This window comes from Oratosquilla oratoria, chromosome 21, assembly GCF_046742065.1.
Source record: "Oratosquilla oratoria isolate Oo_2021 chromosome 21, ASM4674206v1, whole genome shotgun sequence".
Classification (NCBI taxonomy): Eukaryota; Metazoa; Arthropoda; class Malacostraca; order Stomatopoda; family Squillidae; genus Oratosquilla; species Oratosquilla oratoria.
In genome coordinates, this window is record NC_134797.1 from 49257549 (window position 1) to 49270048 (window position 12500).

General features: G+C 36.5%; 1 protein-coding gene across 1 annotated transcript in view; it reads left to right on the plus strand.

The window, feature by feature from the left end:
* LOC143036903 (protein tipE-like) overlaps nt 1–12500 on the plus strand; it is a 219720-nt gene that overhangs the window by 121084 nt on the left and 86136 nt on the right. The window lies entirely within an intron of this gene.

Sequence of the window (12500 nt, forward strand, 5' to 3'; positions counted from 1 at the left end):
CCAATTCCACCACCACCACCACCACCACCACCACCACCACCACCACCAATTCTACCACCACCAATTCCACCTGGATGCAGGAAACCGAATTGCTTGTTTGTTTGTGTGTGGAGGCTTGCCAACTATCTACCCAAGGACCTTGCAGGGGCTCTCTGGTGACGTCGACAGGTCAGTATCTGCTGGTTTGGTTTGCATTTCTTTTACTTTTATCCCCTTTTGTGCATCCTCCATTGGCATTTCTTACACGTACGGAAGTCGACATCACACTCTTATTTTATGATTTTGTGTGTATTTATTGTGGATAGTGAGTTGGCCCAGGTATACAAGCGTCACCAGGTCCTCTCATCGTCTACCAGAACGAGCCCTGAAACATCTTGAGTTCGAGTTCCTAATGAGGGTATTTCATTCGTCGAAATCTGTTTTATTTCGAGAACACACTCTCTTATGTTTCGCTGTCAATGAAGGGCCTAAGATCGGGAGGAATGATGGCAGGACTTGGTGACAACTGTACAAGACGGAATTCTAATTCAAAATGTTTTCTTTATTTCATAGATGGTGAACATTTCATGCCCTATGTGATAATTACATAAAAAAAAAATTATGGGCCTGAGAAATCCAAACACAACTTATATATCTTTTGTGGGTGACATGTTCTACCAGTATCAGGGTCAGGAAAGAGAAAATACTCTATAACTTAATTTATTCATTCATGAAAAAATAAAAACTCGCAGGTTTTGTTTGCAGATTTTAGTATTTTGTCGCCGATTACCAGCGCTTCTATCCCTTGGGAAAGACGTCAGAGTTGAAGAGTGGAAGAGTTGGTGGCCAAGGAGAGATTAAAAATGGAAGAATAGCAGAATGGAGGAACAATAAAAATCAAAAGTGATCAACATTCTTCCTTGAGTGGTGATGAGTCTCCAGCCATTCAAATAATGCGTGCCTCTGTCCCGTAGGGGTGTCACTAAAGTCTCTATTGATAATTATGCAGTCGATACACCGTGCAGGAATTCAGAGAAAATGTCTCTTACTTTTGGTGATGCACCTGGAGACAATATATATATATATATATATATATATATATATATATATATAATATATGTATGTATGTATGTATGTATATATAATATATATTTAGATGTTAAAGGAAAAAATATCGAAAGAGTGGGGATAATTCAAAATTGAGAGCGAAGGTATCTCAGGATATTGTACATAATCACGGGTTTGTACGTCATCTCACATGTACAGTCTGTACAGAAGGTATCGTATTTCTAGTCTCATCAAATCCACAGGAAGCCTCTTACAGGACGTTGCTTGATTCAGTGATGACGTCATAAGCATGGAGAGGTAACGTAATTCGTCCTCTCCGCGTCGGTTATTGGCTGCATAACGTTGAGTGACACCCCTAAGGACCAGAGTTACGGAGCATTCTTGTATGGTTGAATGTCATCTCCGCTCAAAGAAGAACGCTGATCAACTCTAGGTTCCACTATCAATCCTTTCTGATAATATTCATTCTTAAATCTTTCTCCTCCTTGACCATTTTTACGACTCAACTTCCGTCTTTGGTGCGACATTGAGCCCCAGGATAGAAACGCTGGTAAAATATCGGAGACGAGAAGCAGCAATAGTAAGCAGTAATATGTCGAGATGCTAGACTTAGGCAGCCATGTACCCATTATTGATTATTCGATTTACAAAAAAAAAAAAAAAAAAAAAAAAAAGAATTCTCGAACACCTCGGATCTCGCTCTTACAGAAAACTGGCCCGCCACGCCCAACCCGCTGAGTGAAAAAATATGAAAATCGGACGAAGACATATGTTTTACCCCTTCGTGATAACACGCGAATGTCTCGTATTGTTTCGTTCACTCTCGAATTTGTCAAATTTTAGGAGTTTTATCCAGGCGCGAGTCGTCATAGTATTTGCAGCATCGTAAAATAGGTGGCAAGGCTCGCTGAGCTAAAGTTCTTGGTCATGGAATAGTGTCGTTCTCGTTTGCACACCGATATTTGTAAAAGAAAATGGAAATTACACACACGCACACACACACACGCATACACACACACGCACACACACACACACACACACACACACACACACACACACACACACACACACACACACACACACACACACACACACACACACGCACACACTGAATAAAATCGTAGGTTGAGAGCTAGAACACATACAGTGAATATGTAGACTCCTATTGCGACTGTCATATCCTATTTTCTTTTCATTTTTACTTCGATTTTAATGCAAAGATTACTTGAAAATTTCTCTTCAAGGAAGAAGAACTTTCGAAACTTTGACTTTTTTACTCAAAATTGCTCAAAGATCCTCTCCAAGGATAAGGGGTTTTAAAAATTTGATTTTAATTTAAAGATGACTCGAAGATTTGAGTATTCTCAAGAAAGGGGTTTTCGAAAAAAAAAAATCAAAAATTACTCAAAGATGGTCTTCGATTTGTTTTTAACTTCGATTGTGATGACTCAAGATTACTCGAAGATTCTCTTAATTTTTCATAAACTTTAATTTTGATGACTCGAAGATTATTCAAAGATCCTCTTTATTTTATATACATTTTCTTAATTTTAATGACTCAAGGTGACTAGAAAATCATACTCTAGAAATGCGTTTTTGAAATTATATGGATAAGAAACTTAGGTTCGTATTTTGCTGTAACCTCACATCGAGCAGAGTATCCTGGCGACTGACTACCAGAACCAAAGCCTTGGTGCCACGCAAAGTGCCACGTGGCACTAATGGGGGGGGGTAATTGCCCCCCCTACCCCCCCTTGAGTGCCTCTTTGGGTCCCGAAATGACACATAAGAGCACGGCCATAAATGCTCAGATTACTGTAATTACTCTATGAATGATTACCGATACACAGCATTGTTCAACTCTGAGTAAAGCAATTACTCTGCGAAAGATTGCAGATACATGACATAGTTCAATTCCTCAGAAGGGTAGACGTTTGTGTGGTCTTGTTCTGACGTTCCAAGATGTTCAATCGCCACGTCTAGTCTAGGTGTGGCTGAAATTGAATGGGACGTTTCTTTTAGAGAGAGGCTACATCTGAGCCTAATGAACAGCCACATACAACCAATAAAGTAAAATAAAACAAATAGGATAAAATAAGCAAACAAATAAATAAGTAGATAAATAAATATATTGATAAATGAATGGACAAATAAACTTATCAATTAGATAACAAACAAATAAACAGACGAGTAAATGAATAAATAGATAAAGATGAATAGATAAACAGATACACAAATAGATAAATATACGTAAATGAATAAATTAATAGGTAAATGAAATATGAAAAATAAGAGTAGAAAATAGCGTCTAGACCAGTTGGACAAAGTTACTACCTGAAATAAAAGTAATTTCTTTCAGAATAAAGTCATCAACCTAACAAGGCATGGGCGATGATTAATCAGATGTTTGTCAATATCTCTTCTTTAGGGTCTCCCATGCCTGTTGGCAGCACTGGCATTTATCTGCGTGTCCCTGCTCGGTAGGGGTGTCACTAAATTCTTTAAAGTATTAACTGTACAAAGTATCTAGAGTCAAGACCCTCATATGGGGTAGATTGAAGAAATAGAGTCGGTCAAATAAGAATTTGCCTGCAAAATGACAGGTCCAACCACGTTGCGATCACTTAGGAAAATAGAGCATGATGTGGCGAAGAGTCTATACCAGGAGGCGCTGAATAGCTGCGGCCAAAACCGTGACCTTTGCTCTCTTGTGCGCTTTGGGGACTGCTGCTGGAAATTGGAGAAGTGTGCGGGATTCGAACCCACAATTAAGCGAATGCGAGACCAGCACGCTTCCGATGACGCCACGACCGCGCTAAAAGCACGAGGGGTAACTTTTTAATTGAGGCAATAAAAAATTGGCGAGGGTTTTGTCGTGCCAGTGTTGGGATTTATTGCCCGTCAAAGCGGAACGCCAATTGGTCGGGCCCGACATCATCTTGCGAGCAACTTTTTTAGTTGTATGATTACATTTCTCCAATCCGTATTCTGTATGGGGTCCTTGCTGTATATATTTTGTATAATTATAATTCTGAGGAGAATTTTAGAGTCCCGATAGCTCAGCTGTTAGAGTGTCGGATTTGTGTTCTCACAAGTCTCGGTTCGAGTCCGGGGACGACTGTCGGAATTATTTGATTGACATCACCGTCACTGGTGATTCTATTTAGGTACTATTCTAAGGAGTTTAATGACATCCCTATGCACCCGAGTTACGCAGCGTTCTGTTTACATATGGACTAATAATCACTTAAAAAGATATATTATCACTTCTACTGTCACCCTTTATCTGATGCCCTCCATACATTACTCTCCTTGATCACCTCTGTGAGTTGACCTTTACGGTGGAATATTGTCCTTTAAGGATAGAAGCGCCGGTTATCACGGGTGAAGTAGTCGTTGCCCCAGCTTGTTCTTCCTTGCCCAAGTGAGGGCAAAGCGAGAGAAGCCGTAACTCTGGAATCTCCTCAACTCTTATCTACACACTGAGTAAAGACGAGATCGTTAAGGCGAAAGCAATTAGACCCCAGCGCGATAACGAACGTTGTCCGGACACCAGATCTTTACCTCTGCGATGCGTTGTGTGGATTTCTGTACGTGCAGGGTGAAGTTACAACGAAGAACGGCGATAATCTAATGATGAGTGAACGAAGAAAAACAAAGTTAGGGCCAACCGTAAGAGTGGAGGTATTTTCACTTTATTTTTTGTAACGTCGGTGACGTCACACTGCTTTCGGCCAATGAGAGATCGGCTGAGCCTTCGGGCACTTCGCGCGCTTCGTCGGGGTCGAGCTGGAGAACAACGTAGTCCTTGGTCGATCGAACGCCTGGGAGCAAAGCCCCTAGACCAGCGTTTCTGAACCAGGGTTCCCCGGAACCCTAAGGTTCCGCAAAAGGTCCCTAAGGGTTCCGCGAGAACAAGTGAGATAAGCTAATGCACTTTTGATTTTTTATTTGATTTCATATACGTAATATAATTAAACACGCACGACATATTCTTGGTTATTGTAACAATGTAACATAGACATCATCTTATATAACCTATTATTACGATGAAAATAAAATGAGAAAGATGGTATATATATATATTTTTTTTTTTGCGCAGGGGTTCCTTGAAACATGCAATTTATTTTAAAGGATACGCAAGGGTAAAAAGGTTGAGAAACGCTGCCCTAGACAAAAGCGCTGACCAGGTTTTCGATGTTTTATAAAGATCCTTCGAGTTCGGGAATTGCCTTCAAATATAAGAATTGCAACTTTTGAATAACTTTAATGAATCGGTGCAACAAGGACTGGGGGGGGGGGTTCTATCATATATACTAACTTGACAATCACTTAAACTCAAAGGATGATCCTTGTCAACGTTAAGGATTAGTTATCATATATAGGAGTTACAGCCTTATGAATGAATGCAATGAATTGGTGTAACAGGGACGGGTTGGGTTATATAGTATGTAATTTAACATCATACACAGTTTAACAGTTTAATTTATACACAGTTTAGCTTAACTTAAACGATTTTGTCATGTTTTTTGACCGTGAAAGAAATGGTACTAAGATTAACGGATTCCAAATCTGGGTATCAGTCCTACTAATAAATACTTAAATACTTTAAAGATAGAATTCTCAAGTTGCGATACAACTTAATTCAGAAGGACTAACAGACAAGACTCCTTGATAGTTCTTGCAGCCTTCCAGAAGGCTCCTGGGATTTCCAGAGACATCAACGAGCATAACTGCATGGTAACACGACACTCGAGCAAGAATGACGGTATTAAACGATTTCAGGTTTTCAATTGTGGTGTCACTTGAACGTAACACGATATTTTTTTTTGCTTGCCTTGCCTTTGGGTGAGCGTGAGCGTTGTATCAAGTTCTGGTAAATCGAGACGCAGGAGCGAGAGTGCGGTGTGTTGGTGCGAAAGGCTCGATCGATATCCTAAGCGTGGCACTAAGTACTAGGATATTCATCTCTCGTCTTTTTTCATAAATGACGCAGTGTACAGGCTCTACCAGAAAAGTCGCATTTTTCGAATTGGAGATTACAGCCCGGCGGGAGGGAAGGGTGTGTCCGTTTGCTGTTTGTTAGGATAAGACTGGAACTGCCAAATTACGAAGGTTTTCAGATACGAGATATTCTAAGAATGGAACGATGAGTACCTAGCTCTTTCAGTACAATAATATACTTTTAAAATGCAACAGTGTATGCTTAATAATCCTATCTAGCTGAATATAATGGTCTAGCAAATAGCTACAACCACAAAAAAAAAGTTATATAAATATCTAGATAACAAAAGTTATACAATATTGAAATTTTAAGATAGTTACCAAAGGAAACCGTACGCGGAAGCTGGGAAATGATGAAACATGGCGATGACGTAACAACCCCAACAAGTTGCCCTTCTTCCATCCCTTTCTTGCGTAAATCGTAACTTTGAGCCTAAAGTTGCGGTGGCCGTGAAAGAGGGCCGCGTGCCTAGAGGGGGTGGGCCGCCTTGGCCAGCAGGAGACTAAAGCTGAGCTGTGTTAAAGCAGCAGCTGTGTTAGCGTTTAGACCTCGGGAACACGACTCAGCTGAATGAAGGAGTCTAAGTTTGGAAACAATAGGGGTTAATTAGTATGGAGTGAACTTATTTACTCAGAAAATCTTTGTAGACATTTAAAGATATGATGAGTACACATGTTTATTTACTATATATATATATATCAATGTATATATATACACATGCACATGCACCGCCCATTATATATATATGTCTATATATATATATATATATATATATATATATATATGTATACATATACATATACAGTGTATATATATATATATATATGTATATATATATATATATATATATATATATATATATGTGTGTGTGTGTGTGTGTGTGTGTGTGTGTGTGTGTGTGTGTGTGTGTGTATGTATATGTATATATGTTATATGTATTTTGTATATGTACATACATATATATATATATATATATATATGTATATATATTTTTTGGTGTGTTAAATATGTATATGTATGTATGTATATGTACATATGTATATATACATTTGTATATATATATATATATATATATGTACATTTGTATATATATATATGTACATGTATACATATATATATTATATATATATATATACATGTATACATATACATATATATACATATACATATATATATATATATATATGTGTATATATATATGTATGTATATATATATATATATATATATATATATATATATGTGTGTGTGTGTGTGTGTGTGTGTGTGTGTGTGTGTGTGTGTGTGTGTGTGCATAGTCACACACACACACACACACACACACACACACACACACACACACACACACACATATATATATATATATATATATATATATATATATATATATATATATGTATATGTATATATATATAAATATATATATATATATATTTGTGTGTGTGTGTGTGCGTGTGTGTGGACACACACACAAACACAGAATATAACCAGAATAAAGATGTATGATATCAGACACGAACTTCATCCTATCTTACCTGTTATCGCCAGTGCAACCTTCGTGTTTCTCATCTTTTAGCTGTATGGGAATTAACGGCGCCATGCGTGGGATTAATGACCTTTTACCCGAATCCCAGAGAGTTTTGAAAACATACACATATAAATACGCCCACACACACACATAGACACACACACACACACACACACACACACACACACACACACACACACACACACACACACACACACACATATATATATATATATATATATATATATATATATATATATATACTCACAAACACACACACACACGAACGCGCGTGCACACACAAACATACAGATACACACACACACACACACACACACACACACACACACACACACACACACACACACACACACATTCAAATAAACAAAAACACTTAGAAAAATTGGAGAGAGAGATTAGATTTTTAATTTTGCATGCGTATTCCTCGCCATAACTCCCTTGGCCTTGCAGTTGGAACACGTAATCGTCTTGTATGACACTTTATCTCACAGGACTAGAGAACGATCACTGTGGTGATAAGGGCGTATTGCGTATTCATTTACGCCCCCCTCCCTGACGTCATGAGTCCCCAGCCAATGAGGTGCGGCCGAAGTACCGCGTCATGACTCCAGCCCTGGACAGAATATGTCAAATACAATTCGAGTCGTTCTCGCTTTTTGCCTTATTCCAATTCTCTTTTTCCTCCTTAGGTATATTGTGTTATCTACATAATCAAAAAGGATTGAAACTTAAAATTTCATTTAAGATGAATGTGTATATACTAAAAGGTCTTTCCCTGTTTCAATACAGATGGACAGTTAAGGCATGTATGCACCCATACAACATTCATAGAAAAAAGAAAAGAAAACGAAAAAGTCTAACAGGCACTAGATATCAACGTAATCCCTTATCTTTTTTATCTCACTCTACGGCGTGTCAAAGGCGTTTATTTATAAATTAAGACTCATTTTTCTACTGCGTAGTAAAGTGTTGCACAACACTTGAAAATTATATAGATATCTCCAAGTCACATATTATTGCGTAATATTTCTAGAGAAATACGTGTTGTTTTTATAACAAACGATATCTTTACCGTTTCTGCGAATTTGTGCTTTAACACCTGGCATGTTGTTCTACGTAAAATATGAAATTTTGCATGCCAAGACAGCTCTTTAAGGTGTCAAAATAATGTAATTTTAAGGGAATTATGAAAAGATACATATACCAAATTCATGTGTATTTTGATATCAATAGGATGGGGGCTAAATGTAAGTATATATATATATATATGTATATATATATATATATATATATATATATATATACATATATATTTTATATATATATATATATATATATATATATATATATATATATGTATATATATATATATATATATATATATATATAGAGAGAGAGAGAGAGAGAGAGAGAGAGAGAATCGCGAATTTACAGCAGTTTTGTAAATGGTGACGCAATGTCGCCTCAACATGGCGACGATACACTACAATCTCACTGTCATGCAACGACATAAAATCGGTATTTGCGCGTCAACTTCATATAAGTGATATGAATAAAAAATTCTTATCGTTCTTACTTGATTATACCCGTTACAAAGATGTTTTGTTTATTATTGAAGAATGTAATAAAAGAGATACAAGGAATGTTGTACCTGGTTATCAACGATTTACCAATGCCTTTGTACTTTGAAACATTTTTTCGAGATCAGAAGTTATAGTGTATCCATCGTGAGTTAGGGCAAAAGTGATACGTGAGTGAATATATTATTGTATTACTGACTGCAGTGAGGCTAAGTTTTTGAAGACTTCTGAGGTGTCTTGCAACATAGACTATAAATTTTAAGATATTACTCGAGAATCCTGAATAATTATTATGAAAACTGTCGAGAATATCCAGTTGCTGTAATAAAGTGTTAATAATAAAGTGTTTAAAGTGCTAAGAAGTAGCAAGAGCCTTTTATCCATAGAACAAAAAAAATGCAAACTGAAAAATTAAGATATTTTAAAGAAATAATACTCAAACCTACGTTTAGAGGATCTTAGGTGACGTAGTAGGAAGTTGTCTGCATAAGAGAAGTAATTTAAAAACTGAGACAAAGAGAAAATGGCTGGAGGATGGGAGATTACCCAGGGCTGCACTTCATATGCGGCCGGAAGTCTAGAAGGCAAGCCTAGAAAAAGATGAATAGAAGGAGGTAAGGAAGCTTTGGCAATTCGAAGAGAAAATCTTACAGAGATACTGCAAAATGAAGTCTACAGAGATAGAGAAAGATTTAGAGAAATTAGGAAACGAGGATCATTGGTTGACAGTAGGCAATCCTACCAGGCGGCTGGTAAGAACAAGGTAAGAAGTAAAGATGAAAGTGGCAACTGACACCGAGGTATTTGCTGAGTTGCCAAAACGTGGTAATTGTGGAGAGGCAGCTTAACAAAAAGTGCACCGTTGTGATTTATGTAATAAATGACGACGTCGTAAAGAGAATTGTTCAGGAATACCAGATAAACACAATGACACGCTAAACTATGATGATACTGTATACAAGTGCAGTGAATGTGCAAGAAGGAGCGATATCAAGGAACAGTCAGTTTTATCAGATTGCAGAAAGCTTTCAAGAATTAATGGAGCTCATTTTTCAACAACTTAATGAATGACCGCAAGATCTAAACATAAATTAGACTTTCAGATAGTAAGCATTAAACGAGTAGTATATCATAAATTAAATGAAAAGACAGACATGGCAACAAAGACCAAGAAAACACTTGTTCGTTTGTAAGTTGCGAGAAAAACATGTTTATGATAAAAATGACAAATGCAGACGAAAAAGACATAAACAGAAAGAAAACTACGATGCGGAAAGTGGTCAAGTGAAAATTTTAAACTTACTTTAAGAGGCCATTTAAGATTGAGCTTTGATGGCAAAAGTAATTTGGGGAAAAGGAGATTGAAAAGGGTAATGATGACATCAGAGCGTCACCCCCCACCCTCAAAAAAAAAAAAAAAAAGATCAAAATATGTACCACTGGTGCGTCATCGGAAGCGTGCTGGTCTCGCACTTTCTTAGTTGTAGATTCGATTCCCGCCTTCCTGTCCTATTCCCAGCAGTAACTATTAATTATATCTGTCACCCAACACTCTCCCAAAGCGCATAATAGAACAAAGGTGTAAACATTAAGCTACCAACATAAAGGCACAAACACAAAGGCACAAACACGAAGGTACAAACACACAGATACAAACACAAAGATACAAACACAAAAATACAACACAAAGATACAAACAAAGATACAAACACAAAGATACAAACACAAAGATACAAACACAAAGATACAAACACAAAGATACGAAAGCACAAGCACAAAGATACGAAAACATATATACAAAAACACAAACATACAAGAAACATACAAAAACACAAATATACAAAAACACAAATATACAAAAACACAAATATACAAAAATACAAATATACAAAAACACAAAGCTATAAAACACAAAGCTACAAAACACAAAGCTACAAAACACAAAGCTACAAAAACACAAAGGTACACAAACACAAAGATACGAAAACACATACAAAAAAACAAGGAGGCAAAAACGCAAAGATGGAAAAATACAAGGATACAAAAACAAAAGGAGACAAAAACACAAAGACAAAAAAACGAAGATGCAAAAACACAAAGATGCAATAACACGAAAAAACAAAAACTCGAAAATACAAAAACACTATACAAAACACTAATATATAAAAACAATAAATACAAAAAACACATGTGTATAAGAACACAAGGATACAAAGGCACAGGTACAAAAATACAAAGAAACAAAAACACAAATATACAAGAACACAAAGATACAAGAGCAAAAAGATACAAGAACACAAAGATACAAGAGCAAAAAGATACAAGAACACAAAAATACAAGAACACAAATATACAAGAACACAAAGTTACAAGAACACAAAGATACAAGAACAAAAAGACGCAAATACGCACACAAACACAGACACAAAAACACTGACACAAAAACACAAAGATACAAAAACACAGATACAAAAACACAGAAACAAAAACACAAAGATGCAAAAACACAAAGATACAAAAACACAAAGATACAAAAACACAAAGATACAAAAACACAAAGATACAAAAACACAAAGATACAAAAACAGCTACAAAAACACTTACAAAAACACAGATACAAAAACACAAAGATATGAAATCGCAAAGGTACAAAAACGCAAGACACACAAAAAAGAATAAATATAAACAGAAAGATACATAAACACAAAGATATAAAAAGACAAAGATACAAAAACACAAATGATTATATGGTTTAATGTCATACTTTCCCTACTAACGGAAGGCTAGGACTGTGCTTCTCACAAATAAAGCACAAATATTACACAAGGATACAAAACACAGATACAAAAACCCAAAGATGCGAAAAGCGCAAAGGTAATAAAACACGAAGACACAAAAACACACAACAAAAAAACACAAGGATACAAAAAATGCAAAATACAAAAATAAATGCAGGAACTAATACAAAAGACTGAAACGATAAAAAGGTAGGGGCAGTCGGGAAGATATCGCCAACAGCCCGAATTACGAGGGTGGAGGACTTCGCAAGATATCCGGGTAAATAATAGTAATAATAATGATAATGATAATGATAATAGTCTTATCATATATAATTTTCTTTCCCCGTCTATTCACAAACATCTTGCTAAGGTAAGCCCTGAAGCCTAGTATCTGAGAAATCGTTGCGTGGGACTGAAGGTGCTAGTAATCATGATTGCAACAGAGGAAGAAGGAAAAAAAGAAAATCTCTTCAAGACACGCCAAGGCAGGACTGTGGGCGCAGCAGCGTGAGAAAACAAACGACGACAATTTTTGCCTCGG